Source organism: Pavona decussata, unplaced genomic scaffold (assembly GCF_977016875.1).
Source record: "Pavona decussata unplaced genomic scaffold, jaPavDecu1.1 SCAFFOLD_92, whole genome shotgun sequence".
Lineage (NCBI taxonomy): Eukaryota > Metazoa > Cnidaria > Anthozoa > Scleractinia > Agariciidae > Pavona > Pavona decussata.
The window spans coordinates 2,136,603-2,150,083 of NW_028145509.1; the positions used below are offsets into that span (position 1 = coordinate 2,136,603).

Genomic DNA, 13,481 nt, shown 5'->3' on the forward strand with positions numbered 1-13,481 from the left:
GCCAGCCTTCGTCAGGTACAATGAGCATTAACACTGAAAGGGTTGTTTATTTAGTAATATTTGTGTAATATCCGAAATACGTAAAACTAACTTGATTGACAGTTGACGATAATAATAAATTACTTGAATGATGAAATAAAATAAAATAAAAAGGGTAAGGAAATTAAAGGAAAAAAACATAAATGTTTCTTCGCGGATGTAGAGACTATCAGGATCAATTGTTCTGCCTTTCAATAATAAAAAAATAAGAGAAAGCTCCCCTGCCCTTCTGGAAAGAGTCTTTGCTGGGGGAGGTTTTCATTTATTTATTATTCTTTTTTTTTTTTTCAGTTATTACGCAGATATTACAACGTTAGGTAAAAATTCTCATTAAAAATTCTCATTGTACAACAATCAGACGACTACCGGGACCGCGGAGATTAATTTTGTTCTGTCAACAAAACTTGGAAGATGAATAGTACGCCCAGGGTTTCTCCTTTAAGGTCCAACACTGGAGGTGTTTAGCAGACGTGACATGGGAATTATGTTATCAATATGATTTGCAAAGGACGTCCATTTTGATTTCGGGATTTCCCCAAAACTCCAGAAAGACATCAAAATTCGTCTTGTGGTCAACACCAATAGAGAAACTTTTAAATAATCTAGAAACATAAATGTTGCTGCAAGAGAATGACTTTGTCATTAAAAATAAGGGTATAACTATTTCTAAACAAAATCAAAAAAAAAAAAAAAAAAAAAAAAAACCTAGGCGTTCAAAGACCAGTTGAGTAGGAGTCCTGACCCCGCCCCCTCCCCTTCTCCTCCTCTTTATGGTCTGAATAGGAAAAAACAATTGTAGAAATAGATGTCATAGATCTTTCACGTTGGTAATTTCATTGCAAGGTTTTATTTAATCAAAATGTGTTTTGTCCATTGTTCACAGTACATTGTATTCACGTTCAATAAACTAGCAGATGATTAAGTAAGTTGGGTCGGGTGGTTGAGCCGTGAAACTCAATAAACAACTGATCTATTAGTCTCTCTCTCAGCCGTTCTGTGTCTCGTCACGCACACTTATGTCCAGAAATGTACCTAACCCTGAATTTGGGTACTTTACCTAAGACAGATGTTTTTGTCGTTTTCATATGACTTCATGTTAAGGGACACCTTGTGATGTCTATCATACAGTTCGTGCGTCTCATTAACGTGCATTTCTGGACATACCCGTCACGCAACAAGGGGAGGAGCGATGCGGAACGGAACGGCTGCGAGGGAGGCTACTTATCTATATGATATATAGCATTTCCACCTGAGTTGAAGAGCTCATATAATCTTATTTCATCTTAATCTATATATCTTTATCTTTGTAAAACCATGCTTGTTGAAGTCCGCATGCATCCAGTAGTGCATGGATAGAAATAGCATTAATAAAAATCAAAACAGACGAGTGAATTTGGATAATACGCCGCCTCTGCGAATCTGTCACAAGAATGTAAACGATTCAGAATGTTTGCCATTTGGTAAAAATTAATAATCATTTTCCTTTTTTTCTTATTCGCCGACGTAGAAATATTTGTATCAACTATACAGTCAAACCCCTTTATTACGGGCATAGTTGAGACCAGGAAAAGTGTTCTTATTACAGAGTGTCCTAATCTCGTACCCCGATCTCAGTCGTCGGTTCGGGAATGTCGAAATGTGAGATCTGGTAAAGTTCGATATAACGCCATTTCTGGTTGGTTACCAGAATTAAGCAATGCCTTATTCTAATCTGCTCTGTGATTGGCTCCTTCCTTCTGTGTTTGGTTTTCGCTCAGTTCGGGGAAGAAACAAAAACACGGAAAAGTTTTCGCTCCGATTAAGATTGTCATGCGACGTTTTAATACATACATGCCCTTTGTGTGGGGAGAGAAAAGTGAGAAATTGTTTTTTTCGGAAGACAACAGCGACTTTAACCGAAAAGAGTTTGCAGTAAGGTTCAAACGGCCTTGCCAAATTACACAATTTTCCAACACGATGGATATAAGCTTGCTTACTTTTGGGGATAAAATGGAGGTAGGTCATATATTTTTTTTTTGGTATTTCTTGACAAAAAATGATTTTTTTTAAAATGATTATTTATTTAGTAAACGCAAATTAATTTCCCCAAAATACTTTACCTTGAGTTCCTGAACACGCGCGCCGCATTTGCTAGCATATTTTCAGTTTTTGTCTTCTGCTAAAAGACTATTTTCCTTCTATAAATTGAACTGGACTTTTAGTAAGAGACTTCATAAGATAATATTAGTCCTTTCAGGCCAGTGTGCTTATTCCTTCAAGATCCATACAACATCTCTCATAGGACTTTGGAGAAATTGATAGAGTGTCCACACAATATTATTATCCATCTGCTGGTGAGATCAATATCCCTCCCACCCCTCAGCTAAGAGAAATGAAAAATGTCCGACTTATGACCGCCAAAATAATAGTAATGAAACCCGTACTACAACAGAGAACACCTTGTCTGAACCGATTAGGGCTCTTTATGTAAGTGTAGTTAGTTTAATTTTATCCCCTCTCTCCCACCTACTGAGTTAAAAAAAATTTGGATCCAAAATATAAAACTAGCCTTCCTCTAAAATAAAAATGGGGACATTGGTTTACATGTCTGCACCACCTAATGTTTTGCAGGTCTATGCTTGTGATAGGCTTTAGAAAAGAAGTAGTTTTAAAAGGAGGACATGCCTCTTTGGATTTGACATCACTTATAGTTTTTAGAATCTTTTTGCCATTGTTCTTTTCCTCAAGATAGGGGAATTTCTCCATTGTTTTATCATTAGTATGGAGTCCTTGAAGTACTAAACACATTTCATTTACTACTTCCATTGTTAATCCTTAGCACATTCTCTGATACAAATAGTTATCACTGGCCTCAGTTTCTCTTTTATTTCTTGTTAACTCTGCCTTAATTTCTTCCACCTGATTTCTAGGGAGAAGCAAGTTCCTAAAGTTCCTATCAGTGATGTGAATATCTTCAAGGGCTAAAACAGCTGGACACAGCTCAACACATAATTAAGAGCAATGACAGTCATTTCGGACAACAAATATCACAACAGCTGCATTTCTCACACAAAAGCCAAAACCAAACTGGTTATAAGCAAAAATTTTCCCCTGCACAGATTTCTGGGGTATTTACATTAATCTGTCATGATGGGTTGCATTTCTTCAATATTTGCACCAATATGATTGTTGTTAAAGTAAAGTTTTGATGTAGCAGGCTTCCCATCTCTTCCACTTTCTTGGAAAAAACTTTCCATGGTTTGCGGAAGACCAAAATGAATAAATTATTATCCTTCCAACACAATGAGAATCAAACCCCATTCCCAAAGATTGTGGCAAATAATATTCATTGTCAGTCTGTAGAGAATGAGACTGAGCCAAAAGTTCATTTTGAGGAATTTGGGGAGTAAGGTAGAACTGGTGATCCCCAAACTTTCCACCCAAAAAGGCACCCCCAAATCCACACAGTACTAATGATGAGTAAATAATAGGCTGACAGGCTTAAGTTTTGACATTGGTGGTGATAAGTTCATCTGCTATGGGCGAAAATATGTAATCAAACTGGTCAACATTACTTTGTGTTAAGATAGGAGGGCCTTTGTAGTACTCCATAAATCTTTCATATTCAAACTTTGTATGATTGTAGTTTGGTTGTTTTTCTGTTGCTGTTGTTGTCATGACAACAATCTTCGCTGTAGGGAATACTGAGGAAAGTGTTCCTCGTTTGCTGCACTCTGAAGTTGTGCCCCCTGAACAAAGATGCAATTAATTAAGAAAAAACTGTAGTCATTCACTGGGATGTTGTTATTCTTTCCATTAGAATAAGACAATATAATTACCAGAAAATGGATAATGAGAAGGCTGAATAAAAAGGGATTCTCAAGTAACTAAGCCCTTTTTGACGCATGGGGTGGTGGAAGGACGAAGCATAAAAGAAGCTGCGATAATCACCAACAATATGGCTCTGTATTTATTAGCTTTTAACCTTTAAGCCTTAGTGTCAACATACAGTTTCTCCTTACTGGTCTCTACATGTCCATTTTTCATAGTAGCATTATAGGGAAGTTGTTGAAATATCAAGAAATTTCACCACTGGTGATCTCATGACCTCTCCTTGATTGTGTATTGATAAATATTAGGAGAAATTTTGATACTGATCACTACTGGGGCTTAAAGGTTCAAGGTTCACTGTTCTGATATTTTTTGTGTACTTGTGTGAAAAGTCCTTGAACATAATTTTGTGTTGCTGGTCTTAATATTAAGAAAAGTTAGGACCTGACATGGGTGCAAATATCAATACAAGAAAATTTTTTTTGCTCAAGGAATTGGCATCAACAAGGAATTTTCATCCAAGACAGACACTGTTTTCAAAGTTTCTTTTCCCCACCACTTCTCTGCAGTGGGTTTGTGTCTGACAGTTTGATTAAATGTTGTTTCCTGGCTATGGAAGGCCATGGTTAAGGAATACTTAGGAATTCATGGTTACTGAAGATCAGCTTACTGTGAAAGCTGTTGTTTTGCTGCAGAAATGGGTGACAGTTCATTAGAACACACAGACATGCACAGGAAAACAAATAGTGGAAATATTTTTTATTTCTTTTCTATTTATCTGCCATTTGCTACTTTTATGAGCCCAAAAGACCTTCACACCTTCCCTATTATTATTGTTATTATTTTTTTTTTGCTGAAATCAAGGATCCCATCAGAGGTGAGTGCCCAAGCACCAAGATAGCTGCTTTGGACATAAAGAACCTTGTATTATTCTTAGTGTATCATCCTCTATGCATGTACAAATAATGCAATGCTCAGTACAACAATGATTATTTAAGTAGCTCATTGTGCCTTGCAAATCAAATGCAGATAATGACCTTTGTTCTTCATATCAAGAGTCAAATATTATTGGACTTGTGTATTATGTGGTTCTAATTTTCGAGTCTGTGGACTCCTATGTGTAAAATTATAACCTTTATTAACTTGTCATCAAAGAAGCAGTCGAGGGGGCATGTCCCCTAAACTTAACATAAATTTCAGGTGAAAACTTTTCAAGTGTTATGTGATAAAGGTGAATCAAGAACCACTGAAATGGAAAGCTCATCACTACCAAATAAAACTCTAATGGGAAACTCATAGGGACTTGCTCCGTTTGCTCACATGTTGCAAGTAACCAAACATTCTTCAGATCTCAAATCCAGATGTGGTACCTCCATTTCCCAAAAGAAATTCAAACTTCCATTTTTGAGAAAAAAAAACCCCTTTAAAACAGCAAGGGTGTACTTGGTATTTTAATGTTGGACATAATTGGGCGCCTACTATTTACACGGACAGGTCTTTCTGGTTTGCTGGTATATAACCAAGACAGTAGCATGGTGTTAGGGCTAGGATGGTTCATGGTTCATTTATTTCACACTATTTACACAACATTAACATAGAAAGAAAAGTATTAGAACAAATGATTACAAGATAAAAATAAATACAGTACAAATTATAAAATGTGTGTGGTGGTCAAAGTAGCAAAGGCTTTCTAGCTGACCACCACCTACTTTTAAGTAAACAAAGAAATGACACTGAGCTTTATTGAGATATTAGAAAATGCAGGAAATGTTTGTAGAGCCTAGGATGTACAAGAGAGAATTACATTTGTGTAAATTAAGGTATGTTCGAGATATACTGAACCGAGCAAGAAATCTAAACAGGACAAGCTTAAGAAGAAGAACAAAACAATAAATAAATAAAAACAAAAAAAAAAGCAAAAAAACAACATACAAACAAACAAACAACAACAACAACAAACAAAAAGAAAGGAAAAGGACAACACATCATCAGCAGCAACAGCAGCGACAACAAAGATCAAAATATAAGCAGACAATTATTATTATTATTATTATTATTATTATTATTTTTAACTCTATTATTATTATTAGATAGTTACATACTATTATATTTGATCATTAATAATAAACAGAACATATATTATTTGATTGACAAGAGATTAGGTGGGCCTTATAAAGTTTCTTAAACCTGTTAAAAGTTTTTGTTTTTTTCAATGCCATGGGGACAGTTTCCCATATGACAGAAGCAGAGTACTTAAAAGTAAATTTGCCTATGTTAGTTCTAACTTGTGGTCGGTGGAAATTAAGCTTGGCAGAATTTCTGGTGTTATAGGAGTGGACAGTTGTTGTAGGTAGGAGGAGGCCCTGTTTAGCTGGTTCATATAAAATTATATTATTACAGTGACCTTGAGTTGTGTCCTTTGGCCTGTAAAAGAAACCTGCCGCATTTACACAATCCATTTGGTTTGGAAATTTAAACCATTAACTTATGGAAGAAGGAGAATTTGTGTGACCAAATCAGCTGAAAGACTACAAAGAGAAGAAATAATTTTTACGTATCACTGGTAGACCACAATTTCTGAAACTTTGCAAATGAAAATATGACATGAACCATTTGACTTTCCAATGCGAAATTTAACACCAAGATGCCAATCAGTAACTCTATTGTGCCTCATCTACAACAACGACCACAAAATTTTTCTGATAAAGCTTCGACAACAAAAACTCTCTGCACTGTCTGTTGCTACCTTTACCTTGGGGTGCACAAAAATGATGTGACATTTCCCTGCCTGTAAATTACAGTATCTTCAATACAGTTACCATCAAAGGCGAAAACTGGTACAGCTTACTCCGGTTGACTTAAGTGTTTTTAATTGATCGTCGATAAGCACGTTGATCTTGAGTGGAGAAAGCACAATTACGATGGATTTGTTCTTGGAACAGTTTTCATTACAAAGATGGTCTAGATGGTCACAAAGGGTAGGAACTAATCTTAGTAAAAAAGTGATTTACCGCGCTTGTTGATTGCAATCTCTCCTGTTGCCTTTTTCGTTTTGGTTTAAGTTTCAAGTTTTGTTGTCCTCTCGACCAAAGAACGTTCCGAAGAGCACCCTCGAAAGCGAAAACCTCACCAGGAATGATCACAGTTACGAGCAGCACGGTGGACAAAGGATGATGGGCAGGCCCGTATTCCGGGCCTCAAATCGAACTTTACCAGATCTCCCCTCCGCCTGACCGTGGGAGATCTGGGTACGAGATTAAGAGTGTCCTTATCTCAGGTAAATTAAGGCATGGGCCCAAATTTACCACACAAAAAGTGAAGGGGATGAACTATCTCAGAACACTTTGGCAGTAGAAGGTTGAAACTTTGCCAGATACATATATTGACAAGTTGTGTCAATTTGGTGTTTTTTAATTATGTAAATGTTGTCACGTGACTTTGCACCGCCACAATTTACTAAAAATAATGAAAGCAAAAATGGCAACACTTTTCGTTGTGAGATATTTGACCTGATTGGTACAAGACAACTTGCAATAAATGCATCTACAAAACTGTGCCTGGAACCTGTTGAATTTTTAAATAATTTTTAAAATAAACGAATTTTTCGATTAGTACCCAGTCCCGCAAGGCAATTATCCCCCTACGTTTGGCCTTTTCTTAGAAAAATTTTAAGAAGGCCAAGCAAAGAAGTGATATATTAAATGCCCTTAGCATTATTAAAATGATAGATAAATAAAGGACACAAGAAAAAGTTTTTCCATTTTAAGATAAAACTTTTCAGCCAATGGAAGTCACGTGACCTAGTTTGCATAATTTAAAAGTACCAAATTACCGCAAATCAATAAGGTATGTATCTGCCAAAGTTTCATCTGTCTACATCAAAAGTGTTTAGAGATAGACAACTCCCACACTTTTTGGGAGACTAATTTTGGGCCCATGTCTTAATTCACGCGAGATAAGCGGATTAATTTTAAGGAAAATGTGTAGAGCGGAACCAAGATAACTGTCGGTAAAAACGAGTGCCCGTAAAGCGGGGTTTCTTTGTATTTTACTGAACGCACGAAGTAGGATGATCATGAGACTGCAGCAGAGCTGCCTCATCCATCAGTTTAAGAGCAGCTTTCTTTCAAAATTTCGACTTAAATCGACTTTTAGTTTTTTTTAGTTTGTTACAGATAAGGCATAGTGAGAAAGCACACACTGTAAAAGTAGTTTCTCCAAATGTGGCAAATGTGGCTCATTCAGCTTTCCTGAAATTAAGTACAGTGAAACCCCACTTTACGGACACCCGCTTAATACGGACACTCATTATATCGGACAGTTTTCTTGGCCCCGCTTCATACATTTTCCTTAAAATTAACCTGTTCAAGAAGAACACTCTGTAATACGAACACTCGTTATCTTGGTCCCGCTCCATACATTTTCATTAACATTAACCAGCTTAATACGGACACTTTTTTTCTGGTCCCAACGGTGTCCGTAATAACGGGGTTTGACTGTATACTAAAAACATTTGAAACCCATTTGAGCTGAAAATTAATTTATCGTGTACCATGGCCAACCGGAAAAGTTACGGAAATTCTAAAAGATGTATTATTTCTCTTCTTTTGTCTAAAGGAAAAAACGGCTAAGATCTAGGCAACTTCAGATTTATAGGCTATTTCCTCAGTTTTGTCCCTAATTGGAAGTAAAAACACTCGCGTGAGGCTTGAGGTTCCAATTGAGGCTTGAACTAACTTATGACGTCATTTTATGGTCTATAAGGAAATAGACCACAGAAAACTACCGTCGATTTGTTAATTGATCTAACTTCGTGGGATTGCGAAGAAAAGCAGAAGAAAGAGTCTCACTGGCTGAAATCAGGGGGGGCCAGCAGCGAGGCCTGGATCCGAGTTTGCATGATCGCCCCAGTTAAGAAATTTGGCCGAGCGAGACTAAGTACTGATTTTTTGATAAACAAACATGGCGGCGGTTTTATGTGAAAGCGCGTCTGTGCGGATTCGGAAACAATTTGGCTATTCGACGTCCAAACATCACAGGAAGGTTTCGGTCGCTTTTTTACCTGAAGTTTGGTCATCAAGAGGGATCACGGATGCAAATTCTGCAGCGAAAAACGAAAATACTGCAACCAACAACTAGCTGACCCCGGAGAGGATTAGTACTAGTTAGATCTGACACATAGTTCACAAGGCTAGACCTGCTCCTGTAGAAATTGACACTCGAGAGAGGTAGTAAGACTTCCTCCATTCCACTTTATCGTTACCTTCCCTATTTTTTCATTTATGTACACTGTATAATTTCCTCCCTTTACAGCAACTACATACTAGGAGTCAACAAACTGGAGGTTCTGGTGATCTAATTTTCTGTTTTGCTTAAGTTAAAATGTTACTATCATACTCTCAACAACAGATTTTTCTTTTTCAATCTCTTCTAAATGGTGAAAAGTTGAGAGGTGATGTAAGCAGCGCTTTGCTCTTCAACTTTGCCAAGTGAGCCACAAATATTGACTTTTGAATTTAGTATGTGTGCTTGGTAATAAATCTCATCATTTTAAAGAAAGAGGTGAAGTTATCTTTCATTATTTAAGATTTTGTCTATCATACCTCTGGGGTGAGAACTGAAACATAAAAGAGGCAGGGTGCTAAACAGCCATACTCCAGCCAGTCATTACACTGTGCAAGTGTGTGAAAATGTGCAGTAATTGCATAATTTACAATATGCTAATTGCACTTGACTATGTTACACAATATGTACCAATTAAACAATATTGCAATATGTTACAGTTCTGATGTATATTGTCATGTACTGATGACATAATTATACTGCAGAGTAATGTGGTCAGCTGGGTTAATCCTCGAGTTGCTACAAACATTTCAGTAATTAAGGGGTGATAATTTAGATTTGTCTTCTTCGAAATGGCTGTTGCATATACATAGAGAAACCATGGTTGATTTGCCATCCCGGGATCTATTTGTTTCTGTATCTCCCTTGCAGTTGGGCTTTAGGGTGTATTCCCAGTGGCCCAATTTTGACATCCACCAATGGGGGAAAACCACCATACCGATACAGGTGGTCATGGACATCTGTAAGGGTGACAGGTAAAACAATAATATTTACGTGTACCTTCCAAGGTTTCTGCACATGCATGTGGTTTCTGCAGGATCAAAGTGTATCAGTACATTGTTCACCCCGTACTACTGAACTCAACTTCCCAATTTTTGGCACAAGAGAATAAGGACCTGAATGTCTTTTCACGTAACTTAATCTCCCTGTACAGACAAGAGACAAACACCCCTGCATCCGCTCATACAAACCTGGTAGCTCTATTCACAACAATGTTAAGCAATCTTCTGCGATCTTTATAAGCTATCCTTTCCAGTTGCAAAATTTTCTTACCTAAAAATTTCTTAAGGACTCAAGCCGTTTTCCTTGTGTATGCGTTTAAACCATTTGTGCATCAAAATTAAACTTACAGGAATAACTGTCGTCTCGCAACATTTAAACAGAGGGAGAATTCCATAAAATAGGCATGTTGTTTCATACGTAACTACGCTTTCAACAGTTAATACGCATAAAATGTGGGACAAATACTTTTAATAAGTTTACATTAAAGTTCCAAGCCGATCTTGAGAAATAAGCTTACATTCTGGGCTTTCGCGATGACAGTCGTGAAACACTGCGTGGTGGCTTCTAGTTTCTTCAGAACTGAACAAGAATCGAAATTGAAACCTACTATTTTGTCGATGTACAATATCTTCCTGAGACGACGAAAACCATAATCGTTCGCTACATTACAAATCATATTCTTCACCACATACACTCGCTGGTAAAATCTTAGCTCAGCTGAGAACATGTCGCTCGCAATTTCAATGCTGACGGCTCTACTAACCTAAAACAAAGCTGGCACCTCATTCCAGCGGTCTTGATTAATCGTAGTGTTCAAACTTCGTACTACCGCAAAAAAACATGCTAACAGTAAATAAACAATAACTAAATACGACTGCGTTTTCCACCGTCGAGTCGCCACGGACAACATAGCACATGAATCCTTCGCATTTCGCGCATGCTCGTTACGGTTTTCGAATGATTGACAGATTTCTTTACTGGGGCGATCATCAATTTCCGAAAAGCGGCAAGATCAAAGGTAGCTGCCAGCCCCCCCTGGTCAGAATAATATATTTCTCTACCGGTCTCGCACCCTGAACTGATTTTTTTACTCGCTTTCCGTTTTTCAAGTTGTCCGCTAGTGTCACAAACGGGGGATGAAGGTTATGGTCGGCTCCCCTCATTTTTCTTCCTTCGATGGCGCGTCATTCTTTTGTGAGTCTGTCGTTACGTTTCTGGCCGCCATGTTTACATATGCAATTAATTCCTCTAACCTAAAGATAACAACATTGTGCAAGCGTAATGAGCACAAAATTATGCCTGCGCCAGCCTTGGAAATTTAGTTTGATATGTGTTGTGCATTGAACCCAACCAAAAGTGAAATTTGACAATTGAGAGTTTAAGAATTGCGTTTGCAACAAACGGCAAACGTGAGATTCGCGTTGATATTTTCTTGAAATAAAGAGCACAAAGCTGAGAATAGTGCAAACAAATCCTGGCCTTTGATGCTAACGCAAAATTACTCGATTTGAGAGAGAAACTGAAAACAGTAAGCCGCAAATACAGGGTAAACATGGTCTTACCACCGATTTCATTGATAAGCGACCCTCGAATAAAAACTCCCGCGAGCATTTGGCGATTCGCTTCCGTCAATCATGCGCTCCTAATATGGTGTTATAGGAATGCCGCTCTTGTTTTCAAAAATATGGGGGCCACTTTGTTGCCTGTTTGTACGCGTTGGACATGGTTGCTTCTTATTCTTCAATTTTACGTTGGCGACTTTTGTTTTTGCTCGTGCAGAAGTTGAGCGCGAGCGCTATAGCAAGACTTCGGAAAGTGGGGTTGACATTTGTCAAGAAAATTTGGAAAAAATACAGAAATACTCCACGGTTGATTACCCAACGCGGACTAGAAAAGCAAAACAAATGAACGGTAGGTTAAAGAAAGAATCGCATAAATCAACATAAATAAACGAGCATACAGTAAATAACATTGATTGCCTTTTATCATTTACAGCTCATGACGTATTGTTTATAAGGAGAGTAACTGAGCAATATCCAGGAGTGTACGAAGATGAAACACAGGGATGGCTCAGCTCAGTACGCAAGAGGAAAGACAGTCAGTTTGGCTTCCATCAATTGACATTCAACCCCTGCACGAGCAAATACACCACTTGCCAACGTAAACTTGACGAATAAGAACCAACCATGTCGACCGAACAGACCACACAGTGGCCGCCATATTTTTTGAAAATAAGAGCGCATTCCTATAACACCATATAAGGAGCGCATGATTGACGGAAGCGAATCGCCAAATGCTCGCGGGAGATTTTATTCGAGGGTCGCGTATCAATGAAATCGGTGGTAGCCTCTCTAATATTATACGCCTACAAACGCGGGGAACACAAATTGATAACAGCAACATGATGATTTGATCAAGCACTTTAAGTCAATCTTAACAGAAAAACAAAATCTATTTCATATGTTGTTTGTGTACATTTCTTAATGCCCGACACTGGCTCGCGGACAGTGATATAATAATTTTCCTACCACATACATTTTCCACAAATTCAGCAATCAACAACGAAAGCCGTTCCCTAAGGTTGCCGTTATGTATATAAAAGTATCATCGTCAGAATACGCATTCTATGAAATTTGCCGCAACATTCCCTATATCCATTAGCTAGCTATCCTAGTTAATAAGGCAGCGTGTGGTATAATGTCATGATACCGAGAGAGCACCATCTTGTTCACCCACGCGCATTCACGCGCGTAAATTAGAAAAAAAAAATAGAACACGATAGTTAAGCGAAATAGAAAATATATAATATTAAGGCGAAACAGTTTTGACTCCATCTTCAGTTGTCGATAATTATTCAACGACACTAAAGAGTAGGCTATTTTAGTCGATCTGATCGTAATAATTATAACATGACAACTGTCCCTACTCTTCTAGGACCTTCTAAGGTATACATAAATAAATCAACAAATAAATGTGTTTGGAAAGTGAAATGTTTATGGATGATTTTATGATTAGCAGTTAAACATTTTTCTTTATTCCATATTACATGATTGTGTAATTTTTTTTCATTCAGTTTCTTTCAAGTCATTAACTTTTATAAATCTTTCCAATTACAAGTAGGTCATTGAACATCGATCATTATACTTTCCATCTGAATTTCTAATATTGGCACAACCTCTGAACCTCTGAATTTTGTTGTAGTTAAATTACCTTTTTCGAAGATATCTTGCGATGACGTTTCCTTTAAAAAAAAGCGCTTTCGGGGATTATAGTAGCGAATTTTTGAGATGACCTCTGTTTTTCGGTAAAGTTGCCTTGCATATTTTTGACATTATTTTAAAAGGGACGTCTTCTCTGGATTATTTTGACATCCGATGAATACGAAATGATATAATACCCATGAAATTTACATAATGTGGCTGTACGGGAAAACAAATTACGGGGAAATAGATTACTTTGTCATGTGTAGCCTTTTTCTATTGGTCGTTTAAAAGATAAAATTGTGA

At 37.4% G+C, this 13,481-nt stretch overlaps 2 long non-coding RNA genes across 2 annotated transcripts; both read left to right on the top strand.

Annotated features, from left to right (window-relative positions):
* Positions 1 to 1,740: 1,740 nt before the first annotated feature.
* On the top strand, positions 1,741 to 5,145 carry LOC146473829 (uncharacterized). The gene is made up of 2 exons (XR_014866320.1): positions 1,741 to 2,034; positions 2,949 to 5,145. It is a non-coding gene; the product is annotated as an uncharacterized LOC146473829 (long non-coding RNA).
* Positions 5,146 to 9,053: 3,908 nt separating this feature from the next.
* On the top strand, positions 9,054 to 9,624 carry LOC146473830 (uncharacterized). Its single transcript, XR_014866324.1, has 2 exons — positions 9,054 to 9,193; positions 9,302 to 9,624. It is a non-coding gene; the product is annotated as an uncharacterized LOC146473830 (long non-coding RNA).
* Positions 9,625 to 13,481: the final 3,857 nt, after the last annotated feature.